A 23,751-nucleotide genomic window follows, 5' to 3' on the forward strand; every position below is an offset into this window, starting at 1 on the left:
AGATAAAATTTTAAAAACAAATAGAAATGAAAGATTAGGCTCTGGATACTTATACCTCTCATAAAGAAGATGAACCTTACAGAAAATAGTTCTTACTTGGTATTTCTTTATAGCATAAAATATAGCAAGGTCTCCTAGAATGATATATCATCAGGATAATAGGTCAAAATCAGACCTCATTACATATAAATATAATATTTAATAATAGAAGCATCACTGATAATTTACAGTAGAACATTAAGCAAGTGATTCTCTTTCAGGTCAAGTTACTTAAAAAAATAAATTAGACTTTGACCTTACATGGTATACCAAAATACATTTCAGCTAAACTTGAATTATACCTTTGAAGAGCTATGAAATATTATATTGATATAACTGCCAAATCTGTCCTAAAACAATAAAGAAAATAAAAAAAATTAATGATGAAAAGTACTCTTGCCTGGAAAATCCCATGGATGGAGGAGTCTGGTGGGCTTCAGCTCAAGGGGTCGCTAAGAGTCGGACACTACTGAGCTACTTCACTTTCACTTTTCACTTCATGCATTGGAGAAGGAAATGGCAACCCACTCCAGTGTTCTTGCCTGGAGAATTCCAGGGATGGGGGAGCCTGGTGGGCTGCCATCTCTGGGGTCGCACAGAGTCGGACACGACTGAAGTGACTTAGCAGCAATGATGAAAAGGAAAAAAAATTAACATCACATCTCAAAATATTTTATATATACCTGTGGCGGATTCATTTTGATATTTGGCAAATCTAATACAGTTATGTAAAGTTTAAAAATAAAATAAAATTTAAAAAAAAATATTTTATATAATCATAAGCAAAAGAGAAGAGCAAAGAACAGATTGGGTAGGACATAAATAATGCAATCATAATAAAAGTGTATTATTTTCATTACAAAAAGCAGGGGTTTTGAAAGAAGCATGGTAGATGAAACACACATTTCAATTCTGCTCAGCCATTACATCTCACTGAAATGTAAAAAGGCTTGTAAAGCAAAAAAGAAAAAGGTATAAAACCATATGGACAAAAGAGACAAGATAGCAGACATGAGAATACAGAAATGCAACATTTTGGGTATTGCGTTCTGGGTCCCATATCATCCTTGTCATGGTATGATCCCTCAGTTTGTGAGTTCATCCTCCAGACACCGTAGAGATTGTTGTCCTTGTTTGGTCGCTAAGTTGTATCCAACTCTTTACAGTCCCATAGACCACAGCACGCCAGGCTTCCCTGTCCTTCACTATCTCCCAGAGATTACACAGACTCATGTCCATTGATTCAGTCATGACAGAGATTCTGACTTTGAAAACAAGGTTGAAGGAGCTCCCATTATATTTGTTAATATTAAAGCTGAGGCTAATACTGTGCAAGCGTGAACACATTAGGCAGTAGTGCCCGACTGTTTGGGACCCATGTACTGTAGGCCACCAGGCTCCTTTGTCCATGGGATTCTCCAGGCAAGAATACTGAAGTTGGTTACAATTTCCTTCTCCAGGGGATCTTCCCAATCCAGGGATCAACTCAAGCCTCCTGTGTCTCCTGCATTGCAGGCAGATTCTTTATCCACTGAGCCACCTGAAAGGTGTTAATACTGTGCAAGCTGGTATATAATTTAGGTGAAGTTTCTATTCAGCTATATCTGAATGTTTATAATGTATTAGAAAAACATCACGTTTCATAATTAGCTTTACACATCAATTTTAACAGATACCAAAAGTCAAGATAGATTAATTTTTTCCCCTAAGTAAATGTCTTCTAGGAGCCCAATATTGTGCTCTGAATTCTGATGACTTTTAAAACTAGAAATAGAATGCATGATCTTTGCTTTTATGAACATACATTGATCAGAAACTATTTATATCCTGAGGGAGAATAGATACTGAGAAGTCTAGTTCTCTGCTTTTCTTTGCACAGACACTTTACTCTTTGTTTGCTTTTAGCTCAAAGGAACACCGTGTGATATTTCAAATTAGAACTAAAATTGACTTTTCCCAATTAATTTATATCTGATTTTTCATACATTGGATAATATTTAAAGTAAATTTATTATTTCCCAAGCTCTCCAAGACATTTAACAGAGATGTACATTTCAGGAAAATATAAAATATTGAACGAATAGGCTGGAATCACATACCATGAAAACATCCTGCCTCAAGATAGAAAAAAAGCTGTTGAGTTCTTAGTGAAATGACATTGAATGTTTCTTGGTAATTAATTGTCTTTACTATACACCACTGAAAACAATTCTAGCTATGTCTTGCCTTTTTAAACAAGAAATGGATGCCAAGAAAGGTCCTTCAGAACAGGCTTGCTATCAGAAACCTGACTCTGGAGGGAGCAAGAGGTAAGAGAAGGGAATTTGATTTCCCAAATACCAAACAAATTGTGAGTGATTCCACAAGTCCATAATAATCAAAAGACTGAGGGGAAAAAAATGAAAGTATTGCCATGGAGCCTAGAATGTAGCCATCCTCATCATCTGCTCTGGGGTTCAGCATCCGCCAGTCCCAGACAGCAACTTATTACTTGAGTTTATCTCCTAAAACAGAGGATGCTCTGAACAGAAGAAAGTGGTACCTGAATCCTGAATCTCCTTTCGTTTAGGCCCCTGGGTTTGAACACCTCAGAGTATCATTCGATTCTCCTCATTATCTGATATGATTTCATGATTGACCTTAAGCCAATCTGCACATCCATCTCTCGCCTCTCTCTCTTTCTTTTATCACCCTGTATTTCCTGCAGGTATTGGCTCGCTTTACAAGCTGTCATAAATTCATTCCTGGTTTGATCTCAAGGGGAGAAATGTCCTCGTCACATCCAGACTCGTTTCCTTAGCACCAGATGGATAGTAGCAATAACAGAGGATATTTACCCCAAGGCTCCTTCTGGGAGCTTCAACAAAGTCATTCCTAAAAACATGTCAGACAAAGACATGTTCAAACCTAGTTGTAGATAAGACAAGCCCATCTTCTCTCTCTCACATAGTGGAGTCATGCAGCTCCACACCGTGCCAACAATTAGCACTAAAACTTGACAGCCACGTTCATTGGAAAAAGTGCTTGGACGTGCTTAACTTCTGTGACAGAACGCTGAGGATCACTGTTGAGATTATACCTGGAGAATACCCTCCTAGGTTTTTACCACACGCCGTGATCCATCATGTTACAGACAATGCCTTCTAGAACTGGGCTTCTGTTTTTAAAAGTAGCGCTTTGCATGTTTTTCTCAATTTTACATCTAAATGCTCAATGTGTGTGTGTGTGTGTGTTTAACTGAAAGATCTCAGTGACCTCTTTTCTTCTTTAAGCAGGTTTCTTAGAAAATACCCACGATATCAATAATATATTGCTATAAATTATATCTATTTACTGAAAGCTAGTGAAACAAAATTTATTGCAACTCACATCATAGTTTTACCAAACTTGCTCACAATGTTTCTGCCATTTAATCTCCAATCATAACCTGATATCTTATAAAAGTTCATATTTGAAAACTACTCTGACAGTTGAAAGTACAGTGTATTTTTCTAAACTAATTTGATGGGAGTATGGTTTTACTTTGTTTTAAAAAATTCATTTTTACATTGATTTCGAGTTCAGTGGTGGGTTCTTTCATTGTACTCCAAATTCAAACTTCAAACCATCTGCACACTGAGTTGACCTTATAGGGGCAAGATGCATGCTATCATGATAACTTGAAGGAAGTTATCGAGTGTCATAAACAACTTAATTTAGATCTGAAGCTTGAGGGTTTAGAACTAGTGATTCAACTTTGTTCCCCACTTGAAAGCTCCCTTCTGAGATGCTGAAGATTTATGCGGGACAGGTTATTATACTTTACTGACTAATCAGAACTCTCGTTTCCTTGGCAACCTGCATACTGTTTCCCCCACACCAGCATTCCTGAATCCCGCCCCCCGCCTCACCCCAAATGATTTATTTCCTTATTGCTACAGCCTATGGGCACATTACATACTTTAAAACAACACATTAATCTATAGCTTTCCAACCCAGACAGCAGACACCGCCGCCATCCTTCTTGATAACCACCTCTGGCTATTATAAAGAAAGCATTCCTGATTTAGGCTCCAGTCAAGAAAGGGTAGGGGATGACGAGTCATGCACCAGTCTCCAAACTTAGGTTTAGGCAAACTGCCAGGAGAACGCAAGACCCACAGCTGCAGATTTTCATTGAAAATGCCCTACACAATTCTCTGATACTTAATTTTGACTACTTGTGACCGGCCGCCTTGAAAATAAAAGAACCTAAATTCACATCAGGCCGTATTTATTAGAGAAAGAGATGGATATGATTTAATGCGTGTCTCTGCCCTTTCTCTTTTCACCTAGGTGAGCATCAGTGGATGAGAGCTCTTGAATCTTTCCTTTTTGCTCCACAAAACCCTTATATTCAGAGTAAAACCTTACACTAAAAATTTTGGATTTATTTTTTGATTTTTGTAGTACACTAATTTGTAAAAGAAGTAACTTTCAACTCTTTGCCAGGATAAGAGTAAATATGTTGTTGTTTCTTTGCCAGGATAAGAGCAAAATGTAGATAGAGAAAATATAGCAAATATTCCATCCTTTAAAGAAAGGCAGGTCCACTGCAAAAACAAGCATTCTCTTATGTTAAAGTCATTCTTTGATGTGTTTTCTTCAGAATTATCCCATTACCTAGAAAAACAGATGTATGTTCAGGTAGCACACAATTCTCCTTAGGCAAAGACTGATATTGGGCAAGAATATCAATATTGAGCAAGAATATAGGGCATTGAAGGAAGAATAATTAAGATATTTTCACCTCTAAGCTTTATTCTCATCCATGCCATGTATAATGAGTAAAAGTGGCATATGTCTGCCATAATAAACTGATTTCATTCTATTGACATACGTTCCTATATTATTTTCAGAATTCTGCAATGTGACTCACCAACTTTCTTTTTTTTAATTTATTCTTCATATATCTAATTTTTTTAAAGTGAAACATCACAATAAACAGCTAAAATGCCTTTATCCATTCCTTAGCAAATTCTTCCTCTCTCTGCTTAGAGATAAACATTATTCTAAAGTTCTAACTATGTTTCTTTCATGTTTTTAGATTTCTATTTTATGTTTGGAGTATGTATGTGTATATATTTGCATGCATGCATATATACATACCTATGTATGTAATATATATATATATTTCATTTTAAATGTTTTATTATGTATAATGCTATTCTTTATTAGTCTTCAGTAAACATTATAGTTTTAAAATAAAGCATTAAATCTAAATTCATTTATTTTAGTTGCTGAATAAGTGGCTCCCAGGGCAAGGCCTTGCATTCTTTATAAATAAAATTAATGTCAACAATCATTTAAAACCAAAACCTAAAATGTTAGGGCTGACCTACTTTAGAGGGTTAAGAGTCTTTTAACCAGGAATCTAGAACCTGACTTCCAAGTTCTAATCATGTAAATCTCAGTGTAATCCAATTAATTTAAATGCTCATGTAACCTAGATTAATGATCTAACACTTACCATTAACTCTAGGTGGCTGATGGTAAATGCTTAAGAAAAATGAGGCCCATAATTCACCTAAAAAGTGTAATACTAGACCAGAAGGAATTTTCCTTCTGACCACACATAGCCTACCTAATTTTTCACGAAGCACAACATGTGGGAACTTTTCTAGTAGCTCAGGGCCGGGCCACCACTTGGCTTAGATGTTTTACTGCTCAAGTCACTGTAACTAGTTACAGTTTCGCTCTTACTACAATTTTATTTGTGCAATTACATTTTCTTTTTCTAAAATGGGCTTGAGTTAGTTTCTTGATACTTTCTTCTGCTATGACTTGTCTAGGAAGTTTGTAAGACTGAAGCTGTTTTTACAACACCTCATCTCTGCAAGCAGAAGTGCAATACAAGAGAAAATACCTCACAGCTAATCCCTGAAAACTTCTACCTTTGAACTGTGGGCTTTGCACAATAAATGGGTTTCCTTAAGTTCTTCAGGTTGAATACACGCATCCTTTACTTTCCATTAAGAAATAAGTTGTTTGGGCCACTGGTTAGGACTTGGTATTGCCACTGCAGGCGCTGTGAGTTCAATCCCCGGGTGGGGAACTAAGATCCACACATTTCATGGCATGGCAGGTAAAAAGAAAGAAAAAAAAATCAAATCAAATCAAACCACATTACTGCTCTTTTGAAAAAAAACCCTGCATTTTCCATTGGATTTAGAGTGAAAATTTAATCTCTTTTCATGTCCCAAGCGATCAGCTTCCTGCCTGTGTCTCTGGCATGGTTGTTGTTGTTCAGTGAGGAAGTCATGCCCAACTTTGCAATCCCAAGGAGTGCAGCTCACTAGGCTTCCCTGTCCTTCACTATCTCCTGGAGTTTGCTCAGATTCATGTCCCTTGAGTCGGTGATGCCATCCAAACATCTCATTCTGTCTCCCTCTTCTCCTCCTGCCCTCAATCTTTCCCAGCATCAGGGACTTTTCCAAAGAGTCATCTCTTCATATCAGGTGGCCTAAGTATTGGAGCTTCAGCTTCAGCATCAATCCTTCTAATGAATATTCAGGATTGATTTTCTTTAGGATGGACTGGTTGGATCTCCTTGCTGTTCAAGAGGCTCTCAAGAGTCTTCTCCAGCATCACAGTTTGAAGGCGTCAATTCTTCAGCACTCAGCCTTGTTTTTGGTCCAACTCTCACATCCATACATGACTGCTGGAAAAATCATAGCTTTGACTATATGGACTTTCATCAGTAAGTGATGTCTCTGCCTTTTAATACACTGTCTAGACTTGTCATAGCTTTTCTTCCAAGGAGCAAGTGTCTTTTAATTTCATGGCTGCAGTCACTGTCCAGAGTGATTTTGGAGCCCAAGAATATAAAGTCTGTCACTGTTTCCATTTTCCCTCATCTGTTTGCCATGATAGTGGTTTTCTGAATGTTGAGTTTGAAGCCAGCTTTTTCATTCCCCTCTTTCACTTTCATCAAGAGGCTGTTTAATTCTTCTTCACTTTCTGCCATTAGGGTGGTGTCATCTGCATACCTGAGGGTATTGATATTTCTCCCAGCAGTCTTGCTTCCAGCTTGATCTTCATTCAGCCCAGCATTTTGCATGATGTACTCTGCAAATAAGTTAAATGAGCAGGGTGACAATATACAATCTTGATGTACTCCTTTCCCAATTTTGAACCAGACCATTGTTTCATGTCCAGTTCTAACTGTTGCATCTTGGCCCACATACAGATTTCTCAGAAGGCAGGTAAGGTGGTCTGGTATTCCCATATCTTTAAGAATTTTCCACAGTTGATTGTGATCCACATAGTCAAAGCTTATAGCGTAGTTAATGAGGCAGAAGTAGACGTTTTTCTGGAATTCCCTTGCTTTCTCTATGATCGAATGGATCATCCCCTTTGCATTTCAGTACTTAGTGGAGGTGACATTGGAGTACTTCGCATTTCATTAAAAATTAGGAAAGAGTCCAGTGGTCTCTTCCGTAGTGTGTGCTTTCCACTGAATAGTTCATGGTGCACCTTTTACCTATTCACCTGAATGTCAATTATCACAGAAACATAAACTGAAGATATTTATTCACTTCCTGAGTAAAACCACAGGCGTGGGCACATTGTATGGGGAATAAAAAGTTAAACCAATATCTGTGGAACAGAAATCTTGAACCAAATCCTGAAGTTGCTAAACGTGGGCTCCTGCAGACTGCCAGAAGGAACAGTAGATATAATATTGAGGCCTCTTAGTCACAATACCTTTGTCTTTATTTAGCAACTCTTGGCAAGCTTGAGTTCATAGTTGCTGGAATAATTTCCAAAGTGAGGCAGAGGTTTGTGCCTAAGAATCAACTGTAAACGAAATAGTCTTAGTAACAATCTCTCAATCTGTGGTTTATTTTTTAAAATAAACTTTATCTCAAAAAATGAGGTTTCTAATTCACTAATTCATTTTTTGGCTCCAAAATCACTGCAGATGGTGATTGCAGCCATGAAATTACAAGACGCTTAATCCTTGGAAGGAAAGTTATAACCAACCTAGACAGCATATTAAAAAGCAGAGACATTACTTTGTCAACAAAGGTCCGTCTAGTCGAGGCTATGGTTTTTCCAGTGGTCATGTATGGATGTGAGAGTTAGACTATAAAGAAAGCTGAGCACCGAAGAACTGATGCTTTTGAACTATGGTGTTGGAGAAGACTGTTGAGAGTCCCTTGGACTGCAAGGAGATCCAACCAGTCCATTCTAAAGGAGATCAGTCCTGGGTGTTCATTGGAGGGACTGATGTTGAAGCTAAAACTCCAATATTTTGGCCACTTGATGTGAAGAGCTGACTCATTGAAAAAGTCCCTGATGCTGAGAAAGATTGAGGGCAAGAGGAGAAGGGGATTACAGAGGATGAGATGGTTGGATGGCATCACCGACTCAGTGGACATGGGTTTGAGTGAACTCTGGGAGTTGGTGATGGACAGGGAGGCTTGGCGTGCTGTGGTTCATGGGGTCGCAAAGAGTCAGACATGATTGAGCAACTGAACTGAACTGAACTGAATTCACTCAGAGGTAATTCTGTCTCATTTTGGGGGAAAGACTTTCATTCATTCAATTATGAGCAGTTGGAAATATCACTGCTTTAGCAAGGGCCTCAATTATATGTAGACCTCTCTCTTGAAGTAAAGTTGAAGTGTTAGTTGCTCAGTCACGCCTGACTCTTTGCAACACCATGAGCTCTCACCCACCAGGTTCCTCTGTTCATGGAATCCTCCATGCAAGAATACTGGAGTGAGTAGCTTTTTCCTTCCCCAGAGTATCTTCCCAACCCAGGGATCAAACTCAGGTCTCCTGCATTGCAGGTGGGTTCTTTAGCAGCTGAGCCACTAAGAGAAGTAAGCCCCCAAATGAGATCCCTAGGAGCAGATAAGCATTTCTAGGGGCAGGTTCATACAGGGGAGTGCCTTTAAAGGATGAGTTGGCTGAACAGAAAGACTGGAAGGACTGTTGAAGCACTAGGTAGAATTAAATGATGACAAAGAAAAAAACCAAAAATAAAAAGACTGCACATGCCTACATTTTGAAAACAAAGAAATTTCTCATGAGAGAGAGATATGAAATGCAAATATGACTTAGCACCATAGACAACACGCTGTTTATGGCCACTTTGTTTTTAAGGGGCCAAATCTAAATGTTCATTATGTGGATACTTGTGGGAGGTGGAGGGCCAGAGGGGAGGACAATTACTGCTTCATATATTTTTTAACCCCAATTAAAAATATATATATATGAAGCAGTTATTGAATTTGGGTATAATTGCTTTACAGGGCTTTCCTGATAGCTCAGTTGGTAAAGAATCCACCTGTAATTCAGGAGACCCTGGTTTGATTCCTCGGCCGGGAAGATCTGCTGGAGAAGGGAAAGGCTAAGCACTCCAGTATTCTTGGGCTTCCCTTGTGGCTCAGCTGGTAAAGAATCCACCTGCAATGCGGAAGATCTGGGTTTCTGAGAAGATCCCCTAGAGTAAGGGAAAGGCTATCCACTCTAGTATTCTGGCCTGGAGAATTCCATGGACTGTATAGTCTTTGGGGCCTCAAAGAGTCAGACATGACTGAGCGACTTTTTCACTTTCATAACTGCTTTACAATGTTGTGTCATTTTCTCCGGCACAACAAAATGAATCAGTTGTATGTATACATGCATCCCCTCCCTCTTGGACCCTCCTCCCACCCCCATCCCACCCCTCTAGGCCATCACAGAGCACGGAGCTGAGCTTCCTATTGAAATAAGTAAAGGTTTGGATAGTCCTAACAGAAATGAGTGTGTGCGCTGGCTTTTAAGGTTGATTTTACTAACAAGTTCTTTCTTGGTTCTTTACTGTGACTTCCTAAATAGTAGCAGTTAGTTATCACTGTGAGAATAAAGGTAATAAATGAAATATATAAAGCCTGTAGTGCTGTGGCTGGCATAGAGTTGGTGATAGACAGATGGTGGTTCTCTTCTCTCAATTCCCAGATTCCACTAGATGAAGTGTTTGTTACACAAAATAAAGAAAAGGATGGTGGTCTTACCCTGGACTGAATCAAATTTTAAATTCTACTTATTTCATGATATAAAGGCTTTTCTAAACAACACTTGGAGTTAGCCACTTGTGTTTACTGAACCTTACCCAGATTGAAGCTTGCTGCATTCAAACTTGATGACAAAATCTAAAAGAACAGTTCATCCATAGGTTGAGTGAGTCACACTTTCTCATTCAAGAAGCTACTCTGTGGGAGTCGTTATGCATTTGGGAAATTATATCTACCGCCTACCTTAAGTTTCAATAATAAAATGTACTAATTTCTTTGTTCAAACATGCATCAAATAGGTGCAATTTTGGTGGAAATTTCCAAAGGATTGTAAAGTTCTATTTAATCTGCTATTAAGAAGAGAAGAAAGCTCTAGATTGGCTAGGATATATTTCAAATAATTATTGTTATACAAGTACAACAAATCCTGATCAACCCAACAAAACAAGGTTGATATTACCAATTCCAACAGAATGCCTGAGACTGCCAATCACCTCTTTATCCATTACAATTCCCATAAATGTTACATAGTCAATGCCTGTAGAAATAATAGTTCCAGAAGTAGTTTTGTTCCATTGAGGATGAATCTATTTTTTCCAAGTATGAACAATTAAATATTTATGGAACTTTGAGCTTAATCAGAGGACAGTGAGGTCAAACTAGAGATAAGAGAGTAGAGACAGATCCTCGCACCTTACTAAGTTTCTTTCTTTATGTAAATTTTAATAAATTTAAAGTAATTTGTGTAGGTATTCCTGGAGAGATTTCTTTTTTTTTTAAATAAGTAACAAAGGGCCAAAAAATGTAGAGAGAGGGCTTGTAGTTCTTCATTTGTCTACAGTCATTACATACACAACTGAATTAGGAAGTTTCATTACAAAAATTGGGTGTAAACTGCATGAATAGTAGCCAGGAAAATGTTGATTGCAATTTTTTTTTTTAATTTTCCTTTTCTCATTAAGATGAAGAGTTTTCAAATTTGGTTGCATTTTTCCCCATGCCTATTTCTTTATTTGCAGTCTCCGTTGATCTCTCCTGAATATTTTTAGATCATTAAAAAAAAAAAGAGAGAGAGAAATTTAAAGTGCTCAACAGGCAGAGAACTCACACAGCGACATCTTACTTCATCCACTTCTTTACGTAATTTTTAAGTTAGGTTCCTGCTGCTTTCATAAGTGTTTCAACTTTAGAATTCTTGCCAACACAGACAGACTATTGACAAGGAAATATAACAAGAGCATTTCTTTTTAATTTAATTCCTAATAACTGGATTCAGTGTAGAGTCTGGGAACAAGTGAAATATGGGCAGAAACAGTGTCCAGTAGGAAAAATATGTGAAAGAAGACTATTTTGCAGTTCTCTAGCTTTTTCATATGTACGCCAACGATTTTTAGTTCTATCCTGGCTGTATTTGGCAAACAGGGACCTGCTGATCATAACAGGAAGATGCCAGGATAAAGTTCGTCTTTCTATGTTCCTGGGAAATTCCCTAACTTGTTTTCATTACTGTAATAATGAGGTTATTTATTTACTCCGTAGGAGTGGGGCAGAGATTATTTGCTATTCTTTGGAAAGCATTGTGTAGTTATTAACCTAAAAATTCCTTCACTGATTCCCCAAGTTAAACAAAAAGCATATTAGAATTATTTTTTTAATACCCTGACACTTAACACACTTACAGCTCTTTCTGCTCCTCAATTCAAGTTGAAATGACAGCAAATTAAAAAGAAGGTCCTTTGGGAAACATTTACGCACTACAGGGAATTTCCAATTTGCAGCAGTTTGCATTTTGTTGCTCAATTATTTGGAACTTAGAATATATAATTTTTAAAATGAAGTGGTGTTATTTTGTAAGAATTTAGTTTTCCTTTCATAAATTGAAGTACCCACTCAAAAGGAAATGTCACAAAGGGAAAAATCTTTCTAAAATGTTAATGTCAGACTATCTAATGTCATTGCAGAATGGAAATGGAACCTCACTCTATTGTCACTTTGGGATTTTAGGGGACCTGTGGATTAGAACCAGTGGCGCCTTCCAGTTAGAAATTGAAGGAGAAAATCCTCGCCTCTTTTGTAGAGGAAAAAGAAGCACAGCACTGTCTGGTGACTTTCCTTTCTTCTTTCTCTTTTATTTCTCTAGTAAAGATGTATTCATTTTTTATTGCTGCTGTATCAAACTGCCACAAGCTCAGGGGCTAGAATCAACACCCATTTATGATCATGCAGGTCTGTGGGTCAAAGTCCAGGATGTTATACCTGGTTGCTGGCTGCGGGTCCCTTGAGACTGAAGTCAGCTGACTGCATTGCTCTCTTAAGGCTCCCAGTGTTCTTCCTGCTTCTCCTTGTTACTGCAGAACTCAGCTCCCTGAGACTATGAGGCTGAGATCCTTGTCTCCTTGCTGGCTGTGCGTCAGGCTGCTCTCCGTTCCTGGGACCACCCTCATCACTTTATCATGCGGCCCCCTCAAAACAAGGCAGCAGGCAATGCCTCATCCTTGGAATCTCTCTGACTTCTGCAACTGTCCCTCAGCTAAGATGAATTCTGGCAAGAAAAGATGGATACTGGGAGGTTGGTAGGATATATGGGCTGTCATTTCCTCTCTCTTTTTGACCTTTACAAAATAGAAAGCATTAGTTGCTCAGTCGTGTCTGACTCTTTGTGACCCCATGGACTATAGCCTGCCAGGCTCCTCTGTCCATGGAATTCTCCAGGCAAGAGAGAGTAGCCATTCCCTCTCCAATGGATCTTCCCAACACAGGGATCGAACCCGGTTTTCCTGCATTGCAGGCAGATTCTTTACAGTCTGAGTCACCAGGGAAGCCCCCAGAATTCTTCCACTTGGTGGTAGAATGTTAGTTCTGTGTCCCTTATCAGGACCTCCCCACAATGAGCCAGAGACAACCTGTGCTTGTCAAGGACTCTCCCCTGACTGAGCAGTGGTCTCCACACTCTAAGCTTAGCTCACATGGGGCCTTCATTACATCTGTACAATCCCTTCCCAGAAGTACCTAGATCAGTGTTCAATTGAGTAACCAAGGATGAGATTCTTGGCGGCCATCTTTAGAATCTTCTCACTGCAGAAGTTAGCACTCCTAGTGGCTGATTGTTGTCTCACCTGCTGACCTTGTAATTATCCTTCCCAGCTGTTTTCCTTTGATCTTTTCCAAAGAAATAATGTTTTCTCTTCTAATCTTGAAAAAAAAATATGCATAATCTTCAGGATATCACTTTCTTTTTTTCTGAAAAGAATATAAACAGCATGTGGAAAACAATCGGTTAAATACTTGCAAATAAAAACTGCCCTTGGTATTTATCAAGCTTCCCAGGTGGCTCAATGGTAAAAGAATCCGCCTGCCAATGCAGGAGATGCAAGAGACTCAGGTTCAATCCTTGGGTGGAGAAGATCCTCTGGAGGAGGAAATGGTAACCCATTCCAGTATTCTTGCCTGGAAAATGTCATGGACAGAAGAGCCAGGCGGGCTGAAGTCAGTGGGGTCACAAAGATTTGGCCACCACTGAACATGCACACCATTTCCTGGTATTTATCAGTATATAAATACAAATTTAAGCAAACATGGTTAGCTTCTAGTCTTTGCTGCTCCAATTCAAGTTTCCTTAGGCCTGTCTTTCAAATTCCCAGAGCTCTCACTTTTCTCTAGAAATTAAATCCTGGTTGTCCAAGAAGACTCAGGTTTCCAGAGCATTCTCTCTTATCTCATTCTGCAATTTCAATTTTTAAGGAACATCTGCTACTCAGTAAGGTACAGGTTTCAAAAGACTGGGTTAAAATCTCTGATTTTTTTCTTCTAGGGCTTCTACTATTTTCTCGTTACTTTTTCATGGTTTCTTCACAAGTCAGGGAGGAGACTCCATCTCTCTTCCTGGGCCAGGATTTATAGCTGGGTGCACTTTGTCTACCTTGATCTTTCTTTTGCTCTTGTACTTTCATTTACAGAGAGTTAGAAGAAGCAAGGGGGGATTCCCTGGCAGTCAAGTCATTAAGACTCCCCCTTCCAAGGCAGGGGTGTGGGTTCCATCCCTGGTAAAGGAGCTAAGATTCCACGTGCCATGAGGGAAAAAACCAAAACATAAAATAGAAACAGCACTATAAGGAATTCCAGAAAGACTTAAAAGAAGAAGCAGGGACTGTGCTCAGCAATGATTATGATGAGAATCCATTTCGAGCTAAGGGGATGTGTGTTCAGTTGCAACCCCATGGCCTGTACCCCACAACACTCCTCTGTATGTGGATTTCCCAGGCAAGAAGACTGGAGTGGGTTGCAATTTCCTTCTCCATTATGCTGGGGGTAAAAGCATTAGTTATTCAGTCATGTCCCACTCTTTGTGACCCCATGGACTATAGCCCACCAGTCTCCTCTGTCCATGGGATTCTCCAGGCAAGAATACTAGAGTGGGTTTCCATTTCCTCCTCCAGGCGATCTTCTCCACCCAGGGATCGAACTTGGGTCTCCTGCATTGCAGGCCAACTCTTTACAAACTGAGCCACCAGAGAAGCCAGGCTGGGTGGGGGGAGGAGGAGATTGGGGTAATTTCATTGACTTTTTTGGCTGTCCTCACCCACCCTCAGTTTGGAGCTGCCTCTATGGCAGGTGTTTATTAATCATGGTATTCCCCTGAACAGCCTTTGTATTCCAGGATGAGGCTCCTAAGGTACCTTGAGAAGTCATACACCTCCACCCCCACTGAAACCAACACACCATCTTCTGACACGTTTTCTCCTCACACTCACACCAGCACGACTTCAAGAAAGTGAACAAGAGCCTGTCTTTGCATTGACTCCCCCTGTCAAACACATCGCCAAGAGGATCCATTGAAAATGAAAAATGTAGTCGTTTGGGTACTTTGAAATTTCCACATACTATTAATCTCTGCACTCAACTGCTTTTTCTCTAGTTTTCTTTTTTAATCCTTGACTTGCCTCCCTGTTCTCATAAGTCAAAATCCAAAACTCAATTCTAGCATCAGTGCACAGTGTGCGTAGGGAAGTTTTGCCCAAACACCTGGGACCAGCATAGGATAAAAGTCACAGAAACACACACACACACACAAAGATTTTTAACAAGGAGAAGATGGGTGCTATACGACGTGTGTGCTATCTTGAGTGGCCTCAAGCTGCCCAAAGTAAGGTCCTTTCTGACTCCAACCAACAAGGAGGTGGTTTTGACAGTGAGGGGAGAGTCCGGGGGTAATTTTAAGTCAGTGTAGTGATGTAATCATTTCAGAAGGCTCTCGTTATTATAGTGGTGCTTCTTTTGCTGGCAGTATCATTCCCTTCCGGATTTCTCTTCTGTTCTCTTAACACTTTTAAAATCACATAAGGGCACACACACAGAAGCACACACGCGCTGTGAGTCTGCAGCCGTCTGCTCCTTCCCTTCAGGGGCTGAAATTCATGATCAAGTAGATGAACTCAGGGAAACATTTAGGTAAGGAGCTCCCACTGGTGGTGGAGGAAATCTCACCATCCACATCAAATCCTTCTCCTTATTAGTACTCTGAGAAGGCCTGTCTGAGTCACCCATAAAAAGTGTGCCAAGATTGTTCTTTCACCCTGGGATGAAACAACAACCAAATAAAAAAAAAAAAAAATGCCATTGTTCTCTTAGGTGGTTACAGGGGTTAGTCACAGCTGATAATAACCAGGAGGTGAGGGTGCGCGGCCAGGACCGTGTTGGTAGTTACAAGCCTGGAAGGGTGCCACGTGCACTGTCCTCAAGTAGCTTCGATGATTTTAAACGTTGAGGGCTTCCAAAGCGACTGCCGCAAGCCCTGCAGCCATCTCCGCTTAGAACAAGCTTTATTGCCTTCATTACTAGTTTCACGTTCAGGCAGAGAAAGCATGGCTTTTCAAAGGTTGAGCTTCCCGAAACTGCTTTTGTGGAAGAACAAGGATTTAATGCATTTGCGATTAGTCATCAAATATTCAATTTGTGGAACTGAGCCACATGGATTGGCAAGAATTGGCAGCATGCATCACGGAGGCAGATATGTGGCTCCTTTGTTGGATAGGGCCCTCCCTTTACATTATGTTGTTGTTCAGTCGCTAAGTTGCCTGACTCTGTGACCCCATGGACTACAGCACACCAGGCTTCCCTGTCCTTCGCTGTCTCCTAAAGTTTGCTCAAACTCATGTGCATTGAGTTAGTGATGATATCTAACTTCCCCATCCTCTGTCACCCCCGTCCCCCTTTGCCTTCATCTCTCCTAGCATCAGGGCCTTTTTTAATGAGATTGCTCTTTACCTGGTAATATTTCAATAGCCACATGGCAAGTGACCATCTTTATTGAAGTCACCAAGAATGAGTCACTTAGAATGGTTAACACACGTAGAACTTAGGTGACAAAAGTAACAGAAAGGAAACAAGATTTGTGGTCTACGGGAGAAAAAAGTAGGTTCCTCTTCTAGCTGGTGTCTTCGGTTAAGGTATTTTAGTACACTTGTCCAAACAGACTTTGAGAACAGGAAAGCAGGGGGCCGGTCTAGTCTAGTATGAACAAAAACCCTAAAGCACTGAGATAATGAGGCCAAAAGTGAAACTTCAACTGACTTTTAAATCCAGAGCTCAGGTCGTTTTGTAATCAGAGCTCAATATGAAATTTCAGTTGAAGAGCTTCATGATCTGGATTACGTAGACCTTCAGTGTCCAGGCAAGAATACTGGAATGGGTTATCATTTCCTTCTCCAGGGGATCTTCCCTACCTAGGCATCAAACCTGCATTGCAGGCAGATTCTCTACCATCTGAGCCACCATGGAAGCCCTCTGAAACAACAGGATAACTTGAATCCTAGCCTTTACATCACACTTTGTCAGCTTATGAATATACCTTCAATGAGACTTTATGAAATGGACAAAACATTTTTTCTCTGTTATTCCTAGAATCTAAGCATCACAAGACCGAGTGGCATAAATCATAGTTTAGTTAATTTGGTCAAAGGCAGACTTTCAAAATGAATTGCACCAACTCTTTAATGATAACTAGTAATCTGAGCTCCATTGTCCCATGCCTGTTTTATGAATACCATGTTTATCTCCTTAAATTAATTAGACCTTAAAAAGAAAGTCAGGAAGATAGAAAAGGCAAATAATGACCACTGTTTGAGAGAGATCTATTGAAAAGATTTAATTGGGGAAAAAGGTCAATTTTTTTTTTCTTTTAAAGCATATTTTCTAGCACGTGTCCTCAGTCACTTCAGTTGTGTGTGACTCTTTGAGACCACAAGGACCATAATCCATCAGACTCCTGTGTCCGTGGGATTTCCCAGGCAAGGATACTGGAGTGGGTTGCCATTTCCTCCTCCAGGGGAACTTCCCGACCCAGGATTTGAACCTGCATCTCCTGCGTCTTCTGCACTGACAGGAGGATTCTTTCTAGCACTGCTTGGTATTTTAAAAGCACCCAATGATGACCTTGATGTGCTCCCTTGTTTATAACTTGGCTCATTTCCTCATGGCTGAGTTTAAAATTCATGTGAGTGGGCTTCCCTGGTGGTCTAGTGTTTAGACTCTGCATTTCCAATGCAGGGAATGCAGGTTCGAGCCCTGGTTGGAGAATTAAGCTCTCACATGGCATAGGGTAACTAAGCCCATACAGTACAGCTACAGAGCCTGCACACTCTGGAACCTGAGCACTACAACTAGAGAGAAACCCCCACGCTGCAGCTGAAACCTGATGCAGCCAAAAATAAATGATAAATAAATAAAATCAAAATTTTTAGAAAAGTGAAAGTGTGAGTCTCTCAGTCATGTCTCTTTGAGATCCCATAGATGGTAGCCCACCAGGCTCCTCTGTCCATGGGAATTCTCCAGGTAGAAAGACTAGAGTGGGAATCCATTCTCTTCTCTAGGGGATCTTCCCAACCAGGGATGGAACCGGGGTCTCCTGTATTGCAGGTTGTTCTTTACCGTCTGAGCCACATGTGAGAAGTATAATGTACTACATGTTCACACATGTAGCTCACATGTACCACACACGACTGGCAAGGCTATTTCCCCCAAAATTGCCACAGGATGGAATACAGGGGCTTATCTGTAATCTCAAGGGCCAAGAATGATCATTTCTTATTCTTTGAACCTTCCTGTAGCCACAGAGACATAAAGGGGAAAGCAGGTAACACCTGTCAAGGGATCAACACCTTCTCCCTGGCAGGCTTGCTGCCAGCAGGTCAGATGCCAGCCCTGTTCTTGCTCCCTGCCAGGTGAGATACAGGAGCAAGGTTTAAAATGTGGGGAAGTGGGTCACAGGGCAGGCTGGCACTCCCAGGTAACTGGCTTTGCTCTACTCAGTGTCCTCTTGCGACCCCAAAACAAGGATTGGCATCAACTTCAATATCATGTCAGGGAACCATCATTATGGGTGTCTTTTAATGGAATGGCACAGCTTCCCCAAGAGTTTAGAATGTACTAAAGCTTGATGGAATAGGAATCAGGGTTTGTGGGCATGTGCACATGCCCAGATGTGGATGTGTATATCTATTATTTTCATGAGTGTCCCTGGAGTCCTCAGGAAAGAGATGTCTTTGTTCAGGCAAATACATTGCCAAGCACATAGAATTTGGAACAGGGGATTCTAAAATGAAGGGTTTAAGGGAGACAGAAGAATTGAACAGAAATGAGGGGGCGCCGAAGAGTAAAGTGTAAAAGGGGGGTACGCAGGATGGCAGGCAACTGGAAATTACAGAGTGAAGCACCCAGAAATAATGTCCCCTTGGGGGAACAACAAATGGAGTTTTCAGAACAGTGAACTTTGCTACATTGACATGCTATGTATATAATGTTGTTTAAAATCTAGTTTATAATGGGTGAGGTATTGAGTTTCAAAATTAATTTGAAAGGAATTGTTTACTCTCCTGTCTTGAGGCAATGAAGGAAAAGAGGCTAATTTCCAATTCTGGGCTGGGAAAGAAACAAGAAAATAGCTGCAGAGAAACTTGGAACCGGAGTCTACTTTGTATATGTCAAATTCTGGAATTTATAGAATTCTTGGGCAGGGCAACAGAGTTTTTCCAGGAATTTGGGTAGAGGGTGGTTTGATTTAAATTGATCAAAATACCAAAGGACTAAGAAACTATTAGGGGCTTCCCAGGTGGCACTAGTGGAAAGAATCCACCTGCCAAAGCAGGAGACACAAGAAACTCAGGTTCGATACCTGGGTCGGGAAGATCCTCTGGAGAAGCTCATGCAACCTGCAGTGTTCTTGCCTGGAAAATTCCATGTGCAGAGGACTCTGGCATGCTACAGTCCATGGGGCTGCAAAGAGTCAGACATGACTGAGCACACGCACACAGGGAACTATTACTAATATCTGTATAATTAATGATTTACTAATATAGAGAATGCAAATATTTTAAATGAAAGCAGAAACTGACTCATCTTTTTATTGATATTAAAAGGCATCCCTACACTTCCCTATAACTCCCTCCCCTCAACACACACACACATACATTTACACTAAATTGATGGGGGATGCCGTGATGCTGGGAATAGATTTTCTTCTATTCTTGGGGGAATGAGGTGGCTTAAATAGGACTTTCTGGATGTTTGGCCCATTACAGGGTGCACAACCTATAACACTGGCAGATAACCTAGATGGAACCAGTAGAGCAGGTTACCAGAAGGAAGGTGGTGATTTCCACACAGCACATAGACTTTTTTTCCCCTAACAGGGGTCAGTGAGATAGGGAAAGACTCTGCAAACATTTTTCAATTTTACAGGAAACAGCAAACAAATAGATCACTTTCCCCAAAAGTCTTTGTTACACATAATCAGACTCACCAATAGAAATAGAAAAATACATAAAAACTGTGTGAGCCAACCTACTCATTTCAAAGATAAGAAAGCAAACTCCAGAGATGTCTAGTAACTCGTCCATACAAGTTTGGGAGTTTGAGAGGATTGTATAGTTAGACACATGGTGTGCTTTAAATTGATGGTGATTTATCATTTCCTTGCTGTAATTTTTTTTTTTTTGCAAAATATAGTTATCCAATATGAGCTTATTTGAAGTTAAAGTAAAATTCAACCTGTTTCACATTAATGTTTACTAGAAATTAGGTTCTGTTCTTTACAGTGAAGCAGAGAATATGCACTCATATGCACACACTTACCCACACAACTTCCCACATAGCCTGCTCAAGTATCATCATCTCATTGGAGTAATTCAGGAAGAACAACTTATAGAAAATCTCCAAGTCACATGTTCTATGTGAATTCTGGTAGATACAATTCAGGGACATCCAAAATCACTGGGGAAAATACAGAGAAATCTTTATGAAAGTATACTCTGTAGTTTTAGTAGTTGATGAAATAAATAAAAAGTAATCCCCCATCACAAAACTTCCCCTGCTCATTGGTCTTCTTCTTCATTCATTCTCATCCCACGATTTTCACAACAGCTGATCTTTGAAACCCGTAGTCCATGTCAGTTGTGTATATCCCCCCCAATTTACCTTCCTATTCCCAAGTATTTGTTAAATATGGCTTACTTCACTAAAGCACAGAAACCAAAGCAACTCCCCCCCAAATAAGGAAGACAAAACCAAACACAGAAGATTGACTTTCCTTTCCTCAATCAAGTCCTTTCACTTTAAATCTGGAGAACATCACAGCTGACTGCCCACAGACCCTCTTTTCTCTAGATTCTCCGCATGTCTCCCTTCTATCTTGTGGCACGGGGGTTGTATCTCACTCACTATGAATTCCTGGCCATGCACACCATCTGGAGCCGGGGAAGAATCAGGGTTTACCGAACTTATGACTTTACAGACACTTGCTTGGTGTCTGTACATTTCGTGTACATTTCTACAACATCAGTGAGGTGTCTATGAGCCTTCTATCACTCCCCATTGTGGATATCATAAACTACATACTTTATTTTTATTGGAGTATCATTGCTTTACAATATTGTGTGAGTGCCTTCTGTCCAATGACATGAATCAGCTATATGTGTACATATATCCCACCCCCACCCCTCTGCATCATCAGGCTGAGTGGAGCTCCCTGGGCTGTACAGCAGCTTTTCACTAGTCATCTATTTCCCACAGGGTAGTGTTTCTATGTGAATCCTACTTTCTCAGTTCATCCCACTCTCCCCTTCCCCCTCCTCCATTACTCAATTATAAAAAGGAACGCATCCGGGTCATTTGTAGAGATGGAGATAGACCGAGAGTCTGTTGTCATAGAGTGAAGTCAGAAAGAGGAAACAAATAGTGCATATTAATGCATAGATGTGGAATCTAGAAAAATGGCACAGATGAACTTATTTGCTGGGCAGGCAGAGAGACCCAGACATGGAAACTACAAAGTTTTTATCCTAGACTTTTCACTAACTCCTCTCCTGTCTTGGTGATGTGGCCTCAACTTACCTTTCCTTTAACCCTTGACAAGCCCTTAGTCCTTGCTTCCATGCATATCTTTGACGACACCACCTTTGTGCCCAAGGACGGCACCCCTCATCCCTTACCTGTCTCGGTGGATGGGGGCGGTCTGGCAGGACCACTTCCCTCCCACGCCCTCCTGGGTCGTCTTTCCCACAGAAGACTTGCCTCTTCCTCCTCTCTTGCGGTGGTACCATTTCTTCTCATCCCTGCGTGTGTTTCTGCGCATCATGTTTCTTTTCCTTAGCCCCAGTCTGCCCATTCACCAACAGCACTTATTCCTTTTATTTTTTGCTACCTTTACCTTTGCTTTTTACAGTTTTTACATCCGTTCCTCTGTAACTTCAGGGACACAGCGTGTGCTGTCTGAACTGTGAAGCTATCTTTAATCTCTGTGCACCCGGCACCGTTTCCGGGTCTGCTGCTTAGCACCAGGTCAGGCCCTGGGAAGCAAAGAAAGAAAGGAAATGACAGTGCTCTTCACGAGGATCATAGGTGCTTTCAGGAGAGAAACAGCCAAGCGTGCTGGCCGCTAGTCATGGCCCCTTGAACACCGTCTTCTCTAGTTTCTCTTCTGTCCCATTGTCGCCTAAAGTGGGGTCCGGCTGCTTGCTACTCAAGAGGAATAGAGAGACCCAGTTGGTGGGAAGGAAAGTTTGTTTTATTATGGATGCTAGCAACTGGGGGTGGGATGTGGACTCCTGTCCAAAGGCTGACGCCTCTACCCTGACAATCAGTGCTTAAGAGCTTCTATAGGCAGAGGGAGGGGGCTTCAATCAGAAACGGCACAGCCAGCTCTAACAGTCATATTGAAGTTAGTCATTGATGGTCTGACCAGTATCATGTTGATTATTTTCATTTCAGTTCATTTCAGTTGCTCAGTGGTGTCCGACTCTTTGCAACCCTATGAACCGCAGCACACCAGGCCTCCCTGTCCATCACCAACTCCCAGAGCCTACCCAAACTCATGTCCATTGAGTCACTGATGCCATCCTCTGTCATCCCCTTCTCCTCCTGCCTTCAATCTTTCCCAGCATCAGGGTCTTTTCAAATGAGTCAGCTCTTCTCATCAGGTGGCCAAAGTATTAGAGTTTCAGCTTTAGCATCATTCCTTCCAAAGAAATCCCAGGGCTGATCTCCTTCAGAATGGACTGGTTGGATCTCCTTGTAGTGCAAGGGACTCTCAAGAGTCTTCTCCAACACCACAGTTCAAAAGCATCAAGTCTTTGGTACTCAGCTTTCTTTGTAGTCCAACTCTCACATCCATACATGACCACTGGAAAAACCATAGCCTTGACTAGATGGACTTTTGTTGGCAAAGTAATGTCTCTGCTTTTTAATATGCTGTCTGGGTTGGTGATAACTTTCCTTCCAAGGAGTAAGAATCTTTTAATTTCATGGCTGCAGTCACCATCTGCAGTGATTTTGATTATTTTAGGCAAAGTTAATCTTCAGTTCCAGGGTCGGTTTGTTCCCACTTCCTTGAGGTCCATACTCAGAGTTGCGGCAGTGTATGTCATGGCTACAGTCTAGTCCTCATGTAGATTAACTTCTTCCACCTGGGGTGGTGGGGGGGGGGGTAGGTTTCAGTCTCTACAAGAGAGCTCAAAGGACATGGCTCAGAATGTTGTCTCTAGCCCTGTGTGTGTGCTGTGTACTCAGTTGTGTCTGACCCTTTGCGATCCCATGGACCATAGCCCACCAGGCTCCTCTCTGTCCATGCAGTTCTCCAGACAAGAATACTGGAGTGGGTTGCCATTTTCTTCTCCACTATAGCCAATGCTGCTGCTGCTGCTAAGTCATTTCAGTCATGTCCAACTCTGTGCGACCTCATGGATGGCAGCCCACCAGGCTCCCCCATCCCTGGGATTCTCCAGGCAAGAACACTGGAGTGGGTTGCCATTTCCTTCTCCAATGCATGAAAGTGAAAAATGAAAGCGAAGTCGCTTAGTCGTGTCTGACTCTTAGCAACCCCATGGACTGCAGCCTACCAGGCTCCTCCATGCATGGGATTTTCCAGGCAAGAGTACTGGAGTGGGTTGCCATTGCCTTCTCCACTATAGCCCATGAGGAGGTACTAAAGGTCTTTGACCTTGCTTAATCACTGCTGCTGCTGCTAAGTCACTTCAGTTGTGTCTGACTCTGTGCGACCACATGGACGGCACCCCACCAGGCTCCCCGTCCCTGAAATTCTCCAGGCAAGAACACTGAAGTGGGTTGCCATTGCCTTCTCCAATGCATGAAAGTGAAAAGTGAAAGTGAAAGTGAAGTTGCTCAGTCATGTCCAACT

Source organism: Bubalus bubalis, chromosome 13 (assembly GCF_019923935.1).
Source record: "Bubalus bubalis isolate 160015118507 breed Murrah chromosome 13, NDDB_SH_1, whole genome shotgun sequence".
NCBI classification, from domain to species: Eukaryota; Metazoa; Chordata; class Mammalia; order Artiodactyla; family Bovidae; genus Bubalus; species Bubalus bubalis.